This window comes from Symsagittifera roscoffensis, chromosome 8 (assembly GCF_963678635.1).
Source record: "Symsagittifera roscoffensis chromosome 8, txSymRosc1.1, whole genome shotgun sequence".
Taxonomy (NCBI): domain Eukaryota; kingdom Metazoa; phylum Xenacoelomorpha; order Acoela; family Convolutidae; genus Symsagittifera; species Symsagittifera roscoffensis.
The window spans coordinates 55129589-55146279 of NC_087069.1; the positions used below are offsets into that span (position 1 = coordinate 55129589).

Consider the following 16691-nt stretch of genomic DNA (forward strand, 5'->3'; position numbering starts at 1 on the left):
ACTCGTTTTTATTTGCGAACATTACAAACGTTGACCAAATTAAGTCTTCAATTGTTCACTGACTAGCTCAGCTATGCAGTGTCAACAGGTCTCGCGTTGAAATAAAAAACATCAAAGAAATATCAAGGCAATTACGATGTCCTGTCCCCGGTAGCATTCATGAAATTACCGAAGTCAAGTACGGCGCCAGAAAAACAAACAAAAAAAACCTAGCCAGTAACTCGTTTTTATTTGCGAACATTACAAACGTTGACCCCGGTTAAAGTATCAGTGGACACAGTATAAGAAATAGAAAAACCCGAGAACATTATAAAAAATGAACATTCAGATCAATCAGTTGGTTAATAATTCCTTTCGTAATAAACCTTCCGATAGTAAATTCCTGTAATTATTTCATAAGGCAATTAAAATTACACTGATTCCTTTCTCTATTCCTAAGACGCACGTGTTGGGCTGATCCTAGTGTGCCAGTAGGTCATATCTGGAAGTTTGGCCTTGATAAACTTATAATAAAAATTGATTTTTCAAAAATTCTATATAATATTCGCCCGGAAATACATATCGACGGAAAATAAAGCTAGGTCCTAAGACGACTGGCCAACGTCTGAACAGAGCTCAACATGCTTTTCACCGTCTCTACCAAAGCCAGTTCTTTTGGTGGTCTTTTCAACATCGGGTCGTAAAAAAAAACGTTACTGTTCTCCGGCTTCGACCAGAATGCTCAAATTAACTTAATTACATGCAGAAATAGTGAGCTCATGGCTGGGTCTCAGTACAGTATCCCCAGACCACGAGGTCACTCCTAAAAACAGGACTACTACTATTTCTAATATTACCATTGTTTTTGTTCAGTAGATAAAAATCATCATCTGTAACATTTGTCTACTGTAGTCACACATGAGGCTTAAGAAAAATAGGCCCTATAACCATTGGCTCAAGAGTCAGGGACACTATCTCTTGTGTTTTTCTACCTCAAATCAGTCGGAGCCAATTCGGTTCGCTTGTGACATGAGACTACGACCCGTTACAGCTTAAAGGCTACTACCAAAATATCCCCCCACTCTAGAAATAAGAACGTCCCCATACTTAGGTCTCTAGATACCCAAAATACATGAACGCCGTTAAAAACCGGGTCGAAACAATCCGTTAAGTTACTTTTTATTAGACAGTGGAACTTTGATCCATTTCAGATGGATCAACCTAAAACTCAACTTACCTCAACATAACAATCATAAAACAGACTCTAGAAATTTAATTACATGCAAAATTAACACTGAAAATTTAGTCCCAAAATATTTTTGGTTTTTTATTCAAAACGTACATGTCTAAATCAAAATTATGACTCAGAAACTTCCAGACAAATTAATTTTAAAATGTTTAATTAATTTTAGAGATTAAAAGTATTTTAATCTTAATAGTAATTTAGAGGTCAACTGTGATTGGCTAATTTTTTATCATGATGGTTTAAAACCAAATTGTATGTGATTTATTGTAAATAACATTTGTAAATTGATGTTTTATTGTCATTTAGAGTAGTTTATTGTAAAAATCTTGACGATGCACATAGTTGCGAAAACGTTTGAAATTTACTTTTTAGCAAAAATTTCTTCAATTTTATTTGTAAATTCGTGATAAACCAAAAAGCGAAGAGCTTGAAATTCCAACTCTTTTCCCATTAAAGGGCCAGTATAAAAATTTTTAATGATTTTCATCAATGTATAGAGAATTTTTATAGTGTTTTTTTTTATCGATACGTAAAAAATGGCCGATTTTTATTTGAGTTACCGAAATGTTTCATATTGTAGCAGCTAGCTCCCTGTTCCACAGCATCAACACCCTTATAACAGGGGAAAAAAGCAATACGAGAGCCTTGTAACAGCAATTCCTGGCCTATCCCTTAATAACAACTTGCTGAACCAAGGAAAGAACCTCTGACGACTACTGGAAGACAGTCCACTGAAGGAGAAAAAAGTGGTTGTGTGGCACGACGTGGTGAACAACACCATTAGCAGCCACAGAACAAACAACTATCGCCCAGCCGGTGTCGAGGAGCTGACAAACTATTTGAAGACGAAGAAGCAGCAGATATTGGCGATCGTTTATTGCAGAAGGGAAGGAACGCCCGACTTGTTTAGTCAGCTTCTCGGCACAGGGGTGCTCATTATTCCAGCTACAAAACGACTACTCTCCAAGAGCAAGCAAAACAACCCGGAGCAGCTCAAGGAACATTTGAAGCTGCACCAGAGTGCTGATTTGGAGCTGAAATCTCTGCGATTGGTAGTGGCACACAAAGAAAGGCTGTCAGAGCTGATTGGCAATATCAGGGGCAAACAACAGAGACCATCACAGACAAGGAGGAAGGCGAAAGCAAGACGTGAGCAGAAGCTGAAGGCAGAGGAAGTGTCTGCGCTTCAAAGACAGGGGTGAGAAGAGTGTGATTTGTTTTGCTTTGTGCCTTGTGAGTTTCATTACTCGTGGCCTGCAAAACAATGACCACAGTACTTTTTCCTGCTGTTTGGCTCAGACAAATTTTGAAAAGGAAACTAACTTGGAAAATTGTATTAGACTATTTAAAATTCTTTAAAAAAGTTCAAGTATCTGTACATAGACTGAAGTTTCTGAGAAAATGTCTGAAAAACGATCTAATACCGGACTTTTTGAAGTTTAGGGTCCACGAGAACGGGGTTTTTGCGGACCAAGCTGTGCATAATTTTCAATTGAAACTACTAAGGACTGAAACTTCTAGGGCAAATGAGGGTAGGAAAAGAGACGAGGAGATGCTAAGGAAAGCAAGATCACTGGTGCAAAAAGAAATTGACAAACAGTGGTGGGCATCCATTTTCCGATTCGTGAGGCGTCAAGTTGAGGCAAGCTTAAAGAAAACATCAGAAAACCATAGAAAAAAGTTAAAAAAACTGTCCGAGAGACAAGATAAACCTCTTGGGGGGAGAAATGAGCGATCAGTTAAGGTACTTGATAATATTGAACTGCCTGAATGGGTATATGAAGTGCTATCAATGGGTCCCAAGCATCCAATTAGAGACAAATTTAACGAAACACATTTTTTGGCGGATATCGACATTTTCCTCTCACAATTGAAAAATCAAAAAACATCTGGTGAAACGTTATGTGAAATAGAAGCCGCGGCAAAGGCATATGCAAAAAACGTACGGCAAACCCCAAGAGACAAAGCCGTTGAAAAAACGAGGAAATATCTCAAAGATAATGGGTTGCTGGCTGTGCCTTTTGATAAGGGGGTTGGTTTTTGAATAATGAGGAAAAAAATGAATCAAAGCTGGAATCCTTGTTGCAATCTGCTCAGTTTGTGAAAAAAGATGCAACCACTGATGAGGTGATACTGAAAATTGAGAAAGAACTTAACAAAGAATTACTAGCCATGAACATAAGAGACGAGATAAGTGATCAGTTATATTCTAAGATGAGATCAACAGGGGGGCAACCCGCCCGTTTGTACGGTTTAGCTAAGGTACACAAGGATGAGACACCCCTACGACCTGTACTATCACTTCCCGACAGCTCGTATGAGAATCTTAACAAAATGCTTGCAAAGTTTTTTGACAACATCGATGGAGCAAATATAGAAGCCAATACTAAAGAGGCTAGAGAAAAAATAGAAAACATTGCTCTAGATCCGGATGAAACCATAATATCTCTTGATGTGAAAAGTTTGTACGCCAACGTTCCCCTGAAAGAGGCAATTGAAATTGCTTTACAGAAGCTGTACAGCCAGGAGTCTCCTCCTGAAATTCAAAGAGCAACCATGAAAAGGCTTTTGAATATGGCGGTCAGCAAAGTATATTTCAAGTGTAATGATTCATGGTATGTATAAGTTGATGGTTTAGCAATGGGCGCGTCCCTCGCTGTAATTCTGGCAAACTTATGGCTGAAAGAATACGAATTTGCTCTACGACAACAAATACCGGTGGGAACGGGGGTACAGCAAATTAATGACAAAAACGGCTTGTGCCCATGTTGCAGCAGGAAAGTCACATATAGATCAAAGGGGGTTGAATGCGAGAGTTGCCGAAACTGGTATCATCTAAAATGCGGAAAAATATCCGATGACGTATACGCATCAATAACCGAGATAGTCTGGTACTGTGAAAGCTGCTGCCGAGCTAAGAACAAGGAGAAGGATACTCCCCAAGTGAAATTGTTCCTCAGGTATGTGGATGACATTGTTAGAACAGTCAGAGGGGAGCCGAGTTGTCTTCTCGATGCCGCCAATTCTCTTCATCCAAATTTGCAGTTCACTCTAGAGAAAACTAATTCGGACGGGAAATTGCCGTTCCTGGATTTGAACATAAATGTATCGCAGGATAGGCGTGTAACTTGCAGTTGGTATCAAAAACCAACAGATACAGGGACTATACTGAACTATAGAAGCTGCGCCCCAACTCAGTATAAGCGTAGTGTTATCCAAGGCACTGTACACAGGGTTTTTAGGAGTACATCTAGCTGGGAGCAATTTGATAAGGCTATGGAAACTAATAGGGCGCAATGGCTGACAAATCAGTACCCTGAAAATTGGTCCGCAAAGGTGGCTTCAGACGCCTTGTGCAAGATCATTGAGGGTAAAGGCAAGCTCCTGGATAGTGACAGGGGTTTGTCAGTTCAATCACCAAAGGATGAGAAGCCCCCAATGCTGATGGTGCAATATAGAGGTAACCAGAGCCAATGTTTTGCTAACAGGTTACGAAAGTTAACGAACGTTCAAGTGGTTTTCATGGTTTTCACCACAAGAAAACTACAATCATGTTTACCATCACTGAAGTCAGCATTTTCTAATGACCTCAAGTCAAGAGTGGTTTATAAACTGTCATGTAGTGGATGCACTTCCACCTATGTCGGACAAACTGTTCGACATTTGACCACTAGAATTGAGGAACATAAGAAAGCAGACTCACCGGTAGGCCTCCACCTTCAGCAATGCCAACTTGAGGGAAATAGCGCAGATCTTAGTTGGGAAATTATAAATAGGTCAAACAACCAAACAAAATTGCTAACACTAGAGGCAATACATATCAGGAAAGAGAAACCGGGCTTGAACACGCGCGATGAGTTTAGGAGCAGGGAGTTAACACTGAAAATTTAGTCCCAAAATATTTTTGGTTTTTTATTCCAAACGTACATGTCTAAATCGAAATTATGACTCAGAAACTTCCAGACAAATTAATTTTAAAATGTTTAATTAATTTTAGAGGTTAAAAGTATTTTAATCTTAATAGTAATTTAGAGGTCAACTGTGATTGGCTAATTTTTTATCATGATGGTTTAGAAACAAATTGTATGTGATTTATTGTAAATAACATTTGTAAATTGATGTTTTATCGTCATTTAGAGTAGTTTATTGTAAAAATCCTGACGATGCACATAGTTGCGAAAACGTTTGAAATTTACTTTTTAGCAAAAATTTCTTCTAGAAATTTAAATTGGGTACTCACATCGTAGCACGCTCAAGAACTGGGAGTAATTAAGTTGGTAAGCAACTCGAGAATCAAATAATATAACTAAATGAGTTTAATGTTTATCAGTTTCAATAACAGGAACAAGTTTGAACTCTAGAGTATGGTTTCTCGTGAACCATTGGGACACTCAAGCTGTCCACCTTTCCATCGAAGGTTCACTCTAGTCCAGTTTGAATAATAATCCAGTCGAGCAATAATAGTCCAGTTCTCGGGAATACGCTTCCTTCTGTTTCAGATAGGACAGCTCTACTCTAGTTTTATTGTGACGGAAATTGCGAATAGCAATTTCCTACTGCTTTATCTGGCAACTTTCCTGCGATTGTTACTCGATCGTTCTGATTTCTCTTTTTCGGTTTTCAGTTATCGCGAGAAAATCGTGCATGACAGGCTCCATTCGAATTTTTGAAAAATCAAATTTCACTCCAAAATTAAGCGTTCTTGTTTTTCTCAAGGTCAAACTTCCAAATATGACCGACTGGCACATACTCCCCGGACTCAAGATTGATGTCCTCATCGCGTGCTGTCGTCTGCCAGTGAGTCCCAGAAAACCGAGTGTTGTTCAAGGTGGTCATTTACAGAAGTTTGCAGCAGACTTAAGCTTATCTACACCCCAAAATTCACGGCCATGTAAAATTTTCACACTATCGCTAAACAGCAATCAAAATCTGCACACACCTGCACCCTTGAATTCTCGCTTTTCAAGCCAATTATTTAAAATTTCTTTTGTCCCATTCAATCAGGAAATTGTCATGCAGCATTTTGATTTATATAGTAAATATAGCATATTAATAACAATATCTGATTCGTTAAAATTTCTTTTTCGTGAACCCAGGTTTCATCCGGATTCACACTCAAGCCCCCCTTCTCTCTCAAGACTCAAGATCTCTTCGAACCATCCGCTCATTTCGCACTCTTCGCCTTGGAGGTGCCGTACCCTGAAGTACTAGATACGGCAAACTGTCTCAACAGTTCTTCTTCACCATCGGAGCTAATCTTGATCTCCTCCCAAGCCTCCAGCTGTTCATAGGATCGCATCCATTCCCTTTGCTCCTGCAACCACTTTGCCTGGTTGGGTAGTGCGTTCACCCTAGATTCCCGGTTCAAACAAAAGGAGTTGTGCAGGCTCAGGCTCACGTTCTTCGCCAAGTCCTCCTCTAGTATCGATTCCCTCGCTTTGGTATTGTCTCTAGACATTTTACCCACTCTCTTCCATCCTGTCGTGATCGCATTCCGATGGGTTAACAGGGGTCTCTTGAAAGCTTCCGGCCCAATCTCTGCCTGGAACTGTCGATACTCCTTTTGATGCTTTCTCATGTGATCTTTCGTTGTCATGTATAACCAAGACGTCAGTGTCGCTCGAAACCATGGAAAGTACCTCAAGCGGCTCCATACGTGTCTGACTTCCATTGGTATGGCGAATACTTTGCATGCAGTCTCAAACAACTCGAGTCTCCTGCTGTAGTCTATCGCATATAATGACTCAGCCGTTGGCGTCTTCGCTTCCCGATACTTCGTTATATTCTCTTCTATCCATCTCAGAGCCAGCATCGTAGTCACTACTAAGAGCGTCACCTTCTGCCGGTGATCCGGTAATCCGATCGACCGAATTTCTTCCATATCCCACACCAGGCAGAGGTTCTTGTGATCTGGATACCACACCGTTTGTGCCAAACAGTGGCATGGGCATTCTCCATGGGTGATCTCAATGCTCCTGAGGTTACGCTCCCCCGAGGCTTCCAAGAGAGGCTCAAGCTCCATCATTTTCTCATGCATCGTGTCGTTCTCTTCCATGTTTGGAGCACCCCCCACAGGTTTTCCGATCACGTTTTGTCTCTCGTGATCGCTTGTGTTCTCACTTTCCAACTTCAAAAGCTCTTCTCCCCAAATTTCACTCAAGTCATCTCTCAACTCTTTCGGTACTGTCCCTCTGATTTTCCTCAACAACTTCTGCGAGTGATGCGATACCCGAGCCAACCTTACGCACTTGGGCACTGAGAAGGCCTTGTCCACCAATACTCTCTGGCTGGATGCTTCCACCATCGCCATGTGCAGTGGGTAGTGGCTTCCGCACAAATTGGCCATCATTGACCCTATCAGGGATTTTGCGTTCAATGGCAGGCCATAAGCTTCGCTCATGGGAAACCCATTTCCGCCTCGAGACCAACCTTCCAGCTCCGGATGTGTTTTTGAGTCACCTGCAACACCCCAGGCCATGATTCCACGCTCAACGCAGTCACTAAATGGTGTTCAGACTCTAGCCTCTCCAGTGACTGCAGACTACACATTCTCGAGAAGAATCCGAGAGCTGTCGCTATGTTCACCGTAGTTCTCGCGTAACACTCCGCCACTACTTGTACTTCACTTTTCTCCCTTTCCGTGATGTCTTCAAACCAAGTAACCAGATCTTCTTTTTGAAAGGACAGTATCCTGACACATGATCGTCCATCGCAGGTGTGCTCTCCACTCCCACACGTCGAATCCAGACAGCTACCCGGCTCCATCTTCTTTGCTGACCCGAGATTGTTCGTCTTTTCGCCTGACTCCTTCATCTGAGGTAAGATCAGTTTGTGCACCACACTCAACTTTGCCAAATCTTCATCTTCCGTTGGTGCTAACCTCACCCGCTCGGTGGTCTCCTCGATCAGACTCGCGTGGGGATGTGGGCACCAGGAGGGTCTTAGTGACTTCCATACCACTCCCAAGTTCGTGATCAACAAGCCATTGCCATCACCCATTTTCACTTCAACTCTCTTGTTCGAGCGCGATATGCTCACCACCTCCGGTGTTTTCTCAAGAATCAGGCCCAGGCTCGGCCTCTCTTTCTCCACCGCGTCTATTTCCACTATTTTTTCTGTCCAAAACTTCAGCAGCTCCGCTACCTCGTGGTTCCTGTGAGCGCCTCCAGTTTCTGAGTCTAAGAAGGGGTTGTAGGCTATCCCCATCACTCCCGACACGTATTGGTATCCCCCCTTCTCACTGAGTCTCGAGTACTGCTCTGGCGAGGCCAGGTTACGGTGAACATCCTGTTCTTCTTCGAACTTCTTATTGTAAAACCTCCGTACCTCGTCCAGCTTTCTGTGGTTCTCTAGGGATAGTCTGGAACCATCTTCCTTTTCTATTCCAGTACTCTGATATACGTTTAAGATGATCGTTGAGACTCTCTTTTCCACGGTTTTACTTCCGCTTGCTCTTTGGTAGCACGCCAAGATGGTGCTATCAGACATCATTGACATTATCCATCTCAAGAAACATGTGGCATCCTTCCTCCTAGCCAGGCTCAAGCCATAATTATCACTGGCCACGTGTTGCATCAGTGCTTGATACACTTCTAGCTTCTTGCTTCCCAACTTCAACCTGTCATACGAGGTCAGTGTCTCCAACTCTATTCCCACCAGACTCCAGGTGAACATCAATTGTCCTGCGGTTCTAACGAAGGGATTCGCCACCAATGGCGGTGCTGATGAGGGTGTCCTCATTGCCTCTTCAAAATGATCCTTCAATAAGTTCAGCCAGGACCTCTTCAGCTGGTTCGCCAATTCTATCTTGTTAACCTCAGCCTTTTGCTGGGTGGCCCAATTGCGTCGTTTGCGAGCTACTCCACTGTCCAACTTCTTCAAGCAGTCTTCCATTTCCTTCAATGTCTCGAGGGCCACCCACCATGGCCGGGAGGTGTTCCTCGTCTTGCTCCTCTCCAGTGGATCACTCGTCACTTGCTTCCCCGTGGCCTGGTGTCCCTTCGAGACCCATTCCTTGCCGACATCCACTTCCCATGTCTATCCGTCCGTTGAACCTCTCTTCACGTTTATCTTCTGGGGCTTGAAGTCTTCCTCCGATGTCGAACTGGTGGAAGCCTCTATTTCCCTCTCTACTTCGAGTGGTCTTCTGAGCTCCGTGTTGCTCTTGTATGCCGCCGTCTTGCATCGCGCCAAAACCATGGGCGCCGTCTCTCTCAAGTTTCCTTCCGAGACAGCATCCACTGAAGGACTACTCAATCCCTCTACTTCTCACTTCCTCTTGCGAGTCTTCACATCTCTGGTTGAGGGTGTTGTGGTTATCATCACTGATTCAACCTCTCTGTTTACCTCCAACCTTTCCAACTCTTGCCTCCCCCCTGCTCGAGCCTTAAGGAAATTAGTACTTTTAATCATATTACTAGTCCCAACCTTATCCCCTTTTATATCATCAACTGTTTTATCTACAGTTTTTTGTTTCAGAGTAGAGCTGTCTTCACATTTTTTGTCTCTAGTCTTTGATCGTGACTTCCTCAGCTCTATCAGTTTGTTCAGCACCTCCTTTCTCGCCTTCTCATCCAGGCCCGTCCCCATCAGAAGCGGTTCTCCAAACTTCACAACTGTGTCCCACAGTTCATCCTTGAATTTGTCCAGCGTCGTCTCGCTGCCCACTTCTTGATTGAATTCCTTCAAGAACTTTTGCCAAGCGTCGTCCTCCAGAGTCCCCAGGAACATGTCCTTATTTCCTTCGAATGTATTCTTTTCCCTTTCCTCCGAACTCAAGAGTATCATCATCATATTGGAGGTCTCGCTCGCCAATGGCAATTCCAGATTCTTCCGGGGAGACGGGGTCAGAGGTGGAGTGGCAGTGTCTGCCCAATTCTCCTCGCTCAAGTCTTTCAACAGCTCTTGAGTGGTGAGCTCCTCCCCTGATGGTCTTGGTTCAGGCGTATTCCCCACTTCCATGTCCTCGCCGGCTTCGCTGAGAGTTTCATCCATACTCTCTTCTTCTGACTCAGCTCTTCTTCTCTCGAGAATTCTTTTGAACCGGTCTTCCACGGGTCCACTCCTCTTGTCTCCAGGTGTATCTACTGACAGTGGTGATGGTGTCGCCGGGTCCAATCTCTTGTACTCCGTCAGGGCCACATACAGTTGACCTGCTGCATCCAGTTCTTTTCCATACCTATCCGGGGGGCTGCGAGCCTCTCATCTTTTTTGCTTGCGTCGTCCACGAATTTATCTTCGCCTCGCTAGTGTGGAAATAAACCGCCGCCGTGTAGCCGACGAACAGGGGGTCCCAGCCATCAGTGAAGTCTCTCTGCATTTCCTCAGTTGTCATCCTCGCAATTATGGATGGAACTACTAAGGGACTGTTCATTCCCAAGGTCATCCTCCTGACTATCGGGAACTCAGGCAGGGTGGCTGGCAGGATTTCTTTCTCCAATATGGCCTCCAGCTCCCTCTTAACCAGTGCAAAGCTGTCCTTCCAAGCAGGAACCCTCAAGATCTCCCGTCCGTCTGCTGTCAGTGGGTTCAAGTTCCAGAACTTGGGATATGTCTCGATGGGGCCCTCGCGTTTGCTTCCCATTCTACATTGCAGCTGTCCCCTGAAGTTGTACACTATCAACTCGGCATCTTTCACTTTTCCAAAGAGTACCGTATTGCTCATTTGTGCCCTGAGCACCTCCTGCCGACACAAATTGAGCGCCGTCCCATCCAGTACGCTGATAAGACTCAAGTGCGTTACAGAGTAACGATACGTTGTCACCAGGGGATCTGGAAATGCGTACGTCACTGCTGGACCGTAAATGCAGGTTACCACCTCCTCTAGACCCCGGATTATCCCCATCGGGTCCGACCTCATTGCCAGGCACAGGTCCGTCAACAGAGGCATACCTCCATTCATCTTCTTCCACTCTTCTCTCGATTTTGGGTTCTTCTCTTCACTCGTCATGTGCCGATTCTGCATCATGAGGTATTGCACTAACAGCGTCTTCAAACCCGCGGCACACTTGTAGGAATAGGTGTCGATACTCGAGTGGACCTTCCCCATTGACAGGAACGCCCCATATTTCATCAATCGATGAAATGACACCAGTTCCCCATGGGTTAAGAGCACTAGTGCCAGATACCCATCAACCCGAAGTGTCTCTACTCCTCGACTGAACATGTACGCTGGGCCCATGTTGAACAAGTATCTGGGGTAGACCAGATATAAAGCCAAGAGCAGGCTGATGGGCATGCCCAGTATCTCCTGCACGAAGGCTCTAAAGATAGTCGCTTTGGTGCCGAACATTTCCGCCATGAATTCTTTCCCCCAGCAAGGACTCAAGAACTTAAGAATCTCATGATCCCTTCTAGTCCTCAGCTCACCCTCTGCGTGCTCTCTTCAGAACCCTCCAATCGTCACTTCATTGGCTGCCGAGACAAATCTAGCCACCGTAATCTCTCTTACTTCGGCCAGCTCCAGTTGTTTCTCCAGAAAACTCCAGACTTGTTTCACGAGGGGTGGTGCATCCTCCCTCGTCTTATTCGTGGCGTTCTCCAGCCTTGGTCTCAAAAATGGCCACCAGCCATTCTCTTGCGTCAGACAATATGCCATCGACTCTAATTGTTTCTCCGTTTCGGCCACATTTCTTCTCTCGTTGCTCGGACCTCTAGACTTGCCGGTGGAACCTGTGATCGTCACCTCCATGCTCCGAAACCACAAGCTGGCCGTCAATTGGTTTATCGCCGGGTGATCGTCCCCGATGACTGGGCTGAACATAAGTTGCCTGGCAAAGTTCGATATCTCTAGCAAGAGCACCTCGTCTAATACGATCAGGATGTCGGCTAATCCATAAAAGCCCCTCAGTGCATGAGATATGTCCGCCCATGCCGCTGCCAATTCTGACTTGCGGAGCCTCAGGTTCGATGGCTCCAATTCCCGATTGGGGGCTGCCATTAGAATTCGCCATCCGTTTCCCTCTGCTATCAGGATCAAGACCGCGTACACGAATTGTAGGGCGGGTGGCATATTCGCGTATCCAGGGGATGTAGTGAACACCACCTTCGTCTTGGAGCCGAATCTCGAGACAACATTCTCTTGCACCTCATTCATCGCCGCAAACAACGTCTGAATGGCTTCCCATATCTTTTCGGTGTTGGTTCATTGCCCTTCAGCTGCTCATGAAGTCCAGCCGCATGCAGATGATCATTCATTCCTGCAAACAATAGCAGCTCAGGCTCACAGGGCATCTCCGACTTTATTGCCACCACTAGAGTTAACATCTGGTTTAGTTCAGCTCCTGGCATAGAGTATATCGGAGTCTCCGGCCAAAACAGCTTAGGAGACGTTCCTTCGAAGTTTGATCCCGCCACAATGACTACCCTCGCAGCAGCTGGATCTGCTCTATCGTAAACTGCCAAAGTCTTGGCCAGCTGGGTGCTCCCACAGGGCTTCCCGTACCTGGGATCTTCCGCCAACTTCGAGCCTTCGTAAGCGGCATCTGGCAATTCCATTTCCCCCGGATTCAGCAGCTTGTCCACCACCCTCAACTGTGCCGGGGTCGCCAATTTGATCCTGGCGATGCTCGTTTGGTGTTTGGGGGGTTCTGCTATGAGTCCAGGACTCCCCAGCAGCTTGAGAAGTCTATAGTTGATGGGTCCCATGATCGCTTTCGTGGGAATTCCGGTCAGGTCCGCGGTCTCCATCAGTTTTGCTCTCGAGAAATGCGTCTCATAAGCCTTCAACCAGTCCACGCAATGATGTCTGCTCAAGTCTTCGTGCGACACTCGTTCAATACCCAGAGTCTCCGCCAATTCTCGCCTGCATTCCAAACCTTCTAGGTCCAGCCCTTTCACCTTCTCTGGATATCTCAAGCGAGGGGTCTCCATAGGCCTCTCCACCCGCTTGCTCTCTGCCACTACCACTGAGGATATTACCGAACCTGGAGGCGTTGATGACGTCACCTCCTCAGACTCCATTGGCATGGCACTCGGCAATCTGGCCTGGTTGCTCCTTGAGCTGTCTCTAGAGTCGACCCTCGGTCCCAAACGACTAGACAAGGTCCTCGAGGCAAGGAATGGTGGGTTCGGAGGTGGCCCGAATGTGAATTGGGCCGTCTCTAGCAGATCCGCCTCTAGCGCATTTATGTGTCCTTGAAAGACGTCATTCAGCCACTCTGCTCCCCATCGGTCTGTCGAAGTGGATTCCATCATTGGAGGTGTCTTCAGGGAATCCCGCTTGCTCCATGCGCTCCGCCACGTCCAACAATATGATGGGGAGCACACTCTTCCGGTGGAATTCTCGGATCACCCCGTTTAGGTTCCGCACCTTCTCGTTCATTTCCAAGGCGTGCTGATCGAACTTCATGTTATAAGGGACAGTACATACTGTCAACAGGATGGGATCCATCTGGATCCTCAGCTCCTCGAGAAGACAGCTCATCTTGTCGAGCAGCCTCGTTACTTTCCTCGCTTCTCCCCTTGATACATCATTCGTTCCGATCATCAGGGTCACCGTGTATACTTTTGTCATCCCTAGCATCTCAAGCGTTGCCAATATCTGTGGCGTGGCAGCTCCAGCGAAACTCAAGATTCCTGTCTGCCAGTGCGATTGGATCCGGGTCAACACCCGCAGTAGGCTGTCCCCTATAATTAGGTGGACCGCGCCTTCTGGCACACGGGGTGGCGCAAGATATTCCACCCAGGCTGCATCATGAAAGCAATCCCTCCTGGCCCTCTGTTCTGCATTCCAATCCAGCCGATTGTGCCTGTGGTACCTCTTTTCGGTGTTCTTCTTATAACTCGAGATCATGACGCTCCTGACCGGCTGTTCCCTCCACGTTGGAGGAAGCTCCGCCCTTGCCGAACTTTCACGACTTCTCTGCCGCAATTTCCCGTTCAGCTCCTTCAGACGCGATGAGCTGCCGCTCACCTGACTGCCGCTCGAGGTTGAGGTTGGGGTATATCTCGGCAGTACCACATCCATCAGCGGGCGTATGGGTTGCGTTTCTAGGCTGCTTCATTCGGTATCCAGACTTCCAACCCTTCACTCATTTGTTCTCGAGCCTCGCGGTCAAGGTTGATCCGTCCTCTTGCCCTGGGGGCTTCATCCACTTCCATGCGTGACTCTGGTCTCGAGCTGGTAACCACTCGCTCCTTTGGCCTGGCTCCCTTCTGAGCATCAAGTTCACGTTGTCGTTGTTCTATTCTCTCCATCTCCGACTTCAGTTGCTCACAATTCGCGGCATTCTCCCGCACCCTTAATTCCTGCTGATGTTCAGCCCGCAGCATCTCAAGCAACCTCAGAGTCTGATCTCGTTCGATGACCGCCTGGTCCCTTTCCAGCTGAGCCTTTTACTGATCCAGCTTTGCCTGATCCCGATCGAGGTTCGCCTTGTTCCTTTCCCTCTGCGTCTTCTCGAGCTCTTTCTTTAGAACACCAAGATCCGGATATGCCTCAGTCGTCTGTTGCGCTCGCGTCATCGATGGCACCTTACTCGAGCTCTGGCCTGTCGATCTTGCTCAAGGCCTAGTTAGTAGTGGGAATTCTCCTGCGCCATATTCGGTATTGTTACTCAGGCCAGGATTCCTTGCCAAGTCAAAGCCCTTACTCCTCCATCCACATTCCAAGACAACCATCTGGTTTGTTCCTGATTTGATATTCCCTCGGTGGTGTAGACGACCATCAAGACAGCCTCCGTCGCAGACTCCCTGCACTCACCCTGTTCTTCCAACTGGAGGATGGCATTCAGCATTACCGCCATTCTCTCGTCTATTTGGGTATAATCCAGGTCCCTCAGGCCTCTGTACAGCTCATCGAGAGTAGGCTTCTTCAGGGCCGCGGGCATGGATTTCCAGAACCTGTCTGCCAATCTCTGTGACTTCGGGATGTATTCAAGTATTAACCAGCTGAAGAATTACCTTACCGGCTCAAGAATTACCCAACTCAAGATTTCTCTAGAAATGTTCCCTTGCAAATACTTGCTGCAGGTGTCGATTATCGCGAGTTCAATCAAGATTTCCCTTTCTGTCTCTCGCTTGAGTATAGTTGGATTTTCAACGTTGTTTTTCAAACTTGATCTGAAAACAGAAACCATATTAAGACTTAACATGTCATGTTCCTAAACTAGAAACCCCCTTTTACCAGTATGGTAAAAATCTTATCATTTTCATTCCACTTAAAACAATTCAATTGGATTTTCCTTAAAAGCATGCAGATTCATTTTATGTTTTAGCACCGTTAACCCTTCTAAAAATCAATTGTCATGCCAATCGCGTCTTAAGATCCCTTTACCTGTGCCGCACCCCAGTACCTAACTCGAGACTCCTCCCTCACGCCCAACTCGAGACCCCCGTGTGCCCAACTCAGGTGATGCTCAAGTAGTATTTCTTGTGAAGATACACCATTATCTCAGTTTCCGCGAAGACTACGTGTAGGATAGCGTACAATTCCCTTGAGCTCAATTTGCCCCTGTTTGGGTCATACACCGGCATTGAGACCTCCGTTAATCCTCTTTCAATCATGAAGTCTCGTAGTCTTGTTAGTGCCAACATCACGTGTTCGGGATCAATTGTGTTCCTGTCATTGACCCTCGTCACTAGGAAGCACAGATATTTGCCCGGGACTTGTGCTACTGATGGTGGAAGCGCTGCCATCCCTCCCAGTCCTGGTCTCTGCCTGAACACAAACTCCACGTTCTGGTACTCTCTTTTGAAGTCAGCTTCCAATCTTGATTTGAAACTCATGTCCGCCGTGATGCAGATCGCGCTAGTCCTGTTTGACAGGATGAAGTCGCTATCCGTTATCATGATGTTTTCCGAGTACTCATTGGGTATTTCGAAATTCGTTTTGAAATTCCGACCTATGGTAGGCTCTGGCTCTTCTTCTTCCAGTTCCAATTCGCTTGTTTCTCTCACTTCCTTGAGCTTCTTTATCATCAAATTTTCGGTGTGGGTAAGTCCTACCCCCACTCCCCGGACAAAAATATTTATCGACGTCCCCGTCGATGTTGTCGGGTCTGAATTGTCCGGAGGAATGTCCAGTGGCCTGCCTGTTGCCGTCCATCCGAAAAGAGGGTCCTCTGTCTTCATATAATTTGCCGATGACACGTCGACTTGTTGAATGCTTTTCCTTCGTGGCTGTCGTCTTTGACATCGCGCATCCACTCTAGTATCCTCAAGTTCGTGTTCTCCCTCCTCTCTATCTCACTCTGTTCGAGGTCCGTCTCCAATACTGGTGTCGAGTAGTCTTCCTGCGGATAGTGTCCACCATCGTCAATGACCTGCCATTCCTCTTCGGCTTCCAGTTCGCCTGCACTCAGTAGTTCCTCGCCCAATTTGTCTGGCTGTATCTTATCGATCAAGAAGTCATCCCCGTATCTGTTGTACCTCATGGCGGTCCGTTTACGATTGCCAGTCCTGGTTCCCGGTGTGGTATTGGTCGATCTGGCTCCATCCACTTCGTCTTCTCATCTTGCTCCGGGTC

The 16691-nt window shown here is 46.1% G+C and overlaps 2 protein-coding genes across 2 annotated transcripts in view; both read left to right on the forward strand.

Moving 5' to 3' along the window:
- Positions 1 to 16691, forward strand: part of LOC134853395 (uncharacterized) — a 551043-nt gene that overhangs the window by 346376 nt on the left and 187976 nt on the right. The window lies entirely within an intron of this gene.
- The window catches only part of LOC134853394 (uncharacterized), a 410233-nt gene that overhangs the window by 156517 nt on the left and 237025 nt on the right, over positions 1 to 16691 (forward strand). The gene's annotated exons all lie outside the window — the stretch shown is intronic.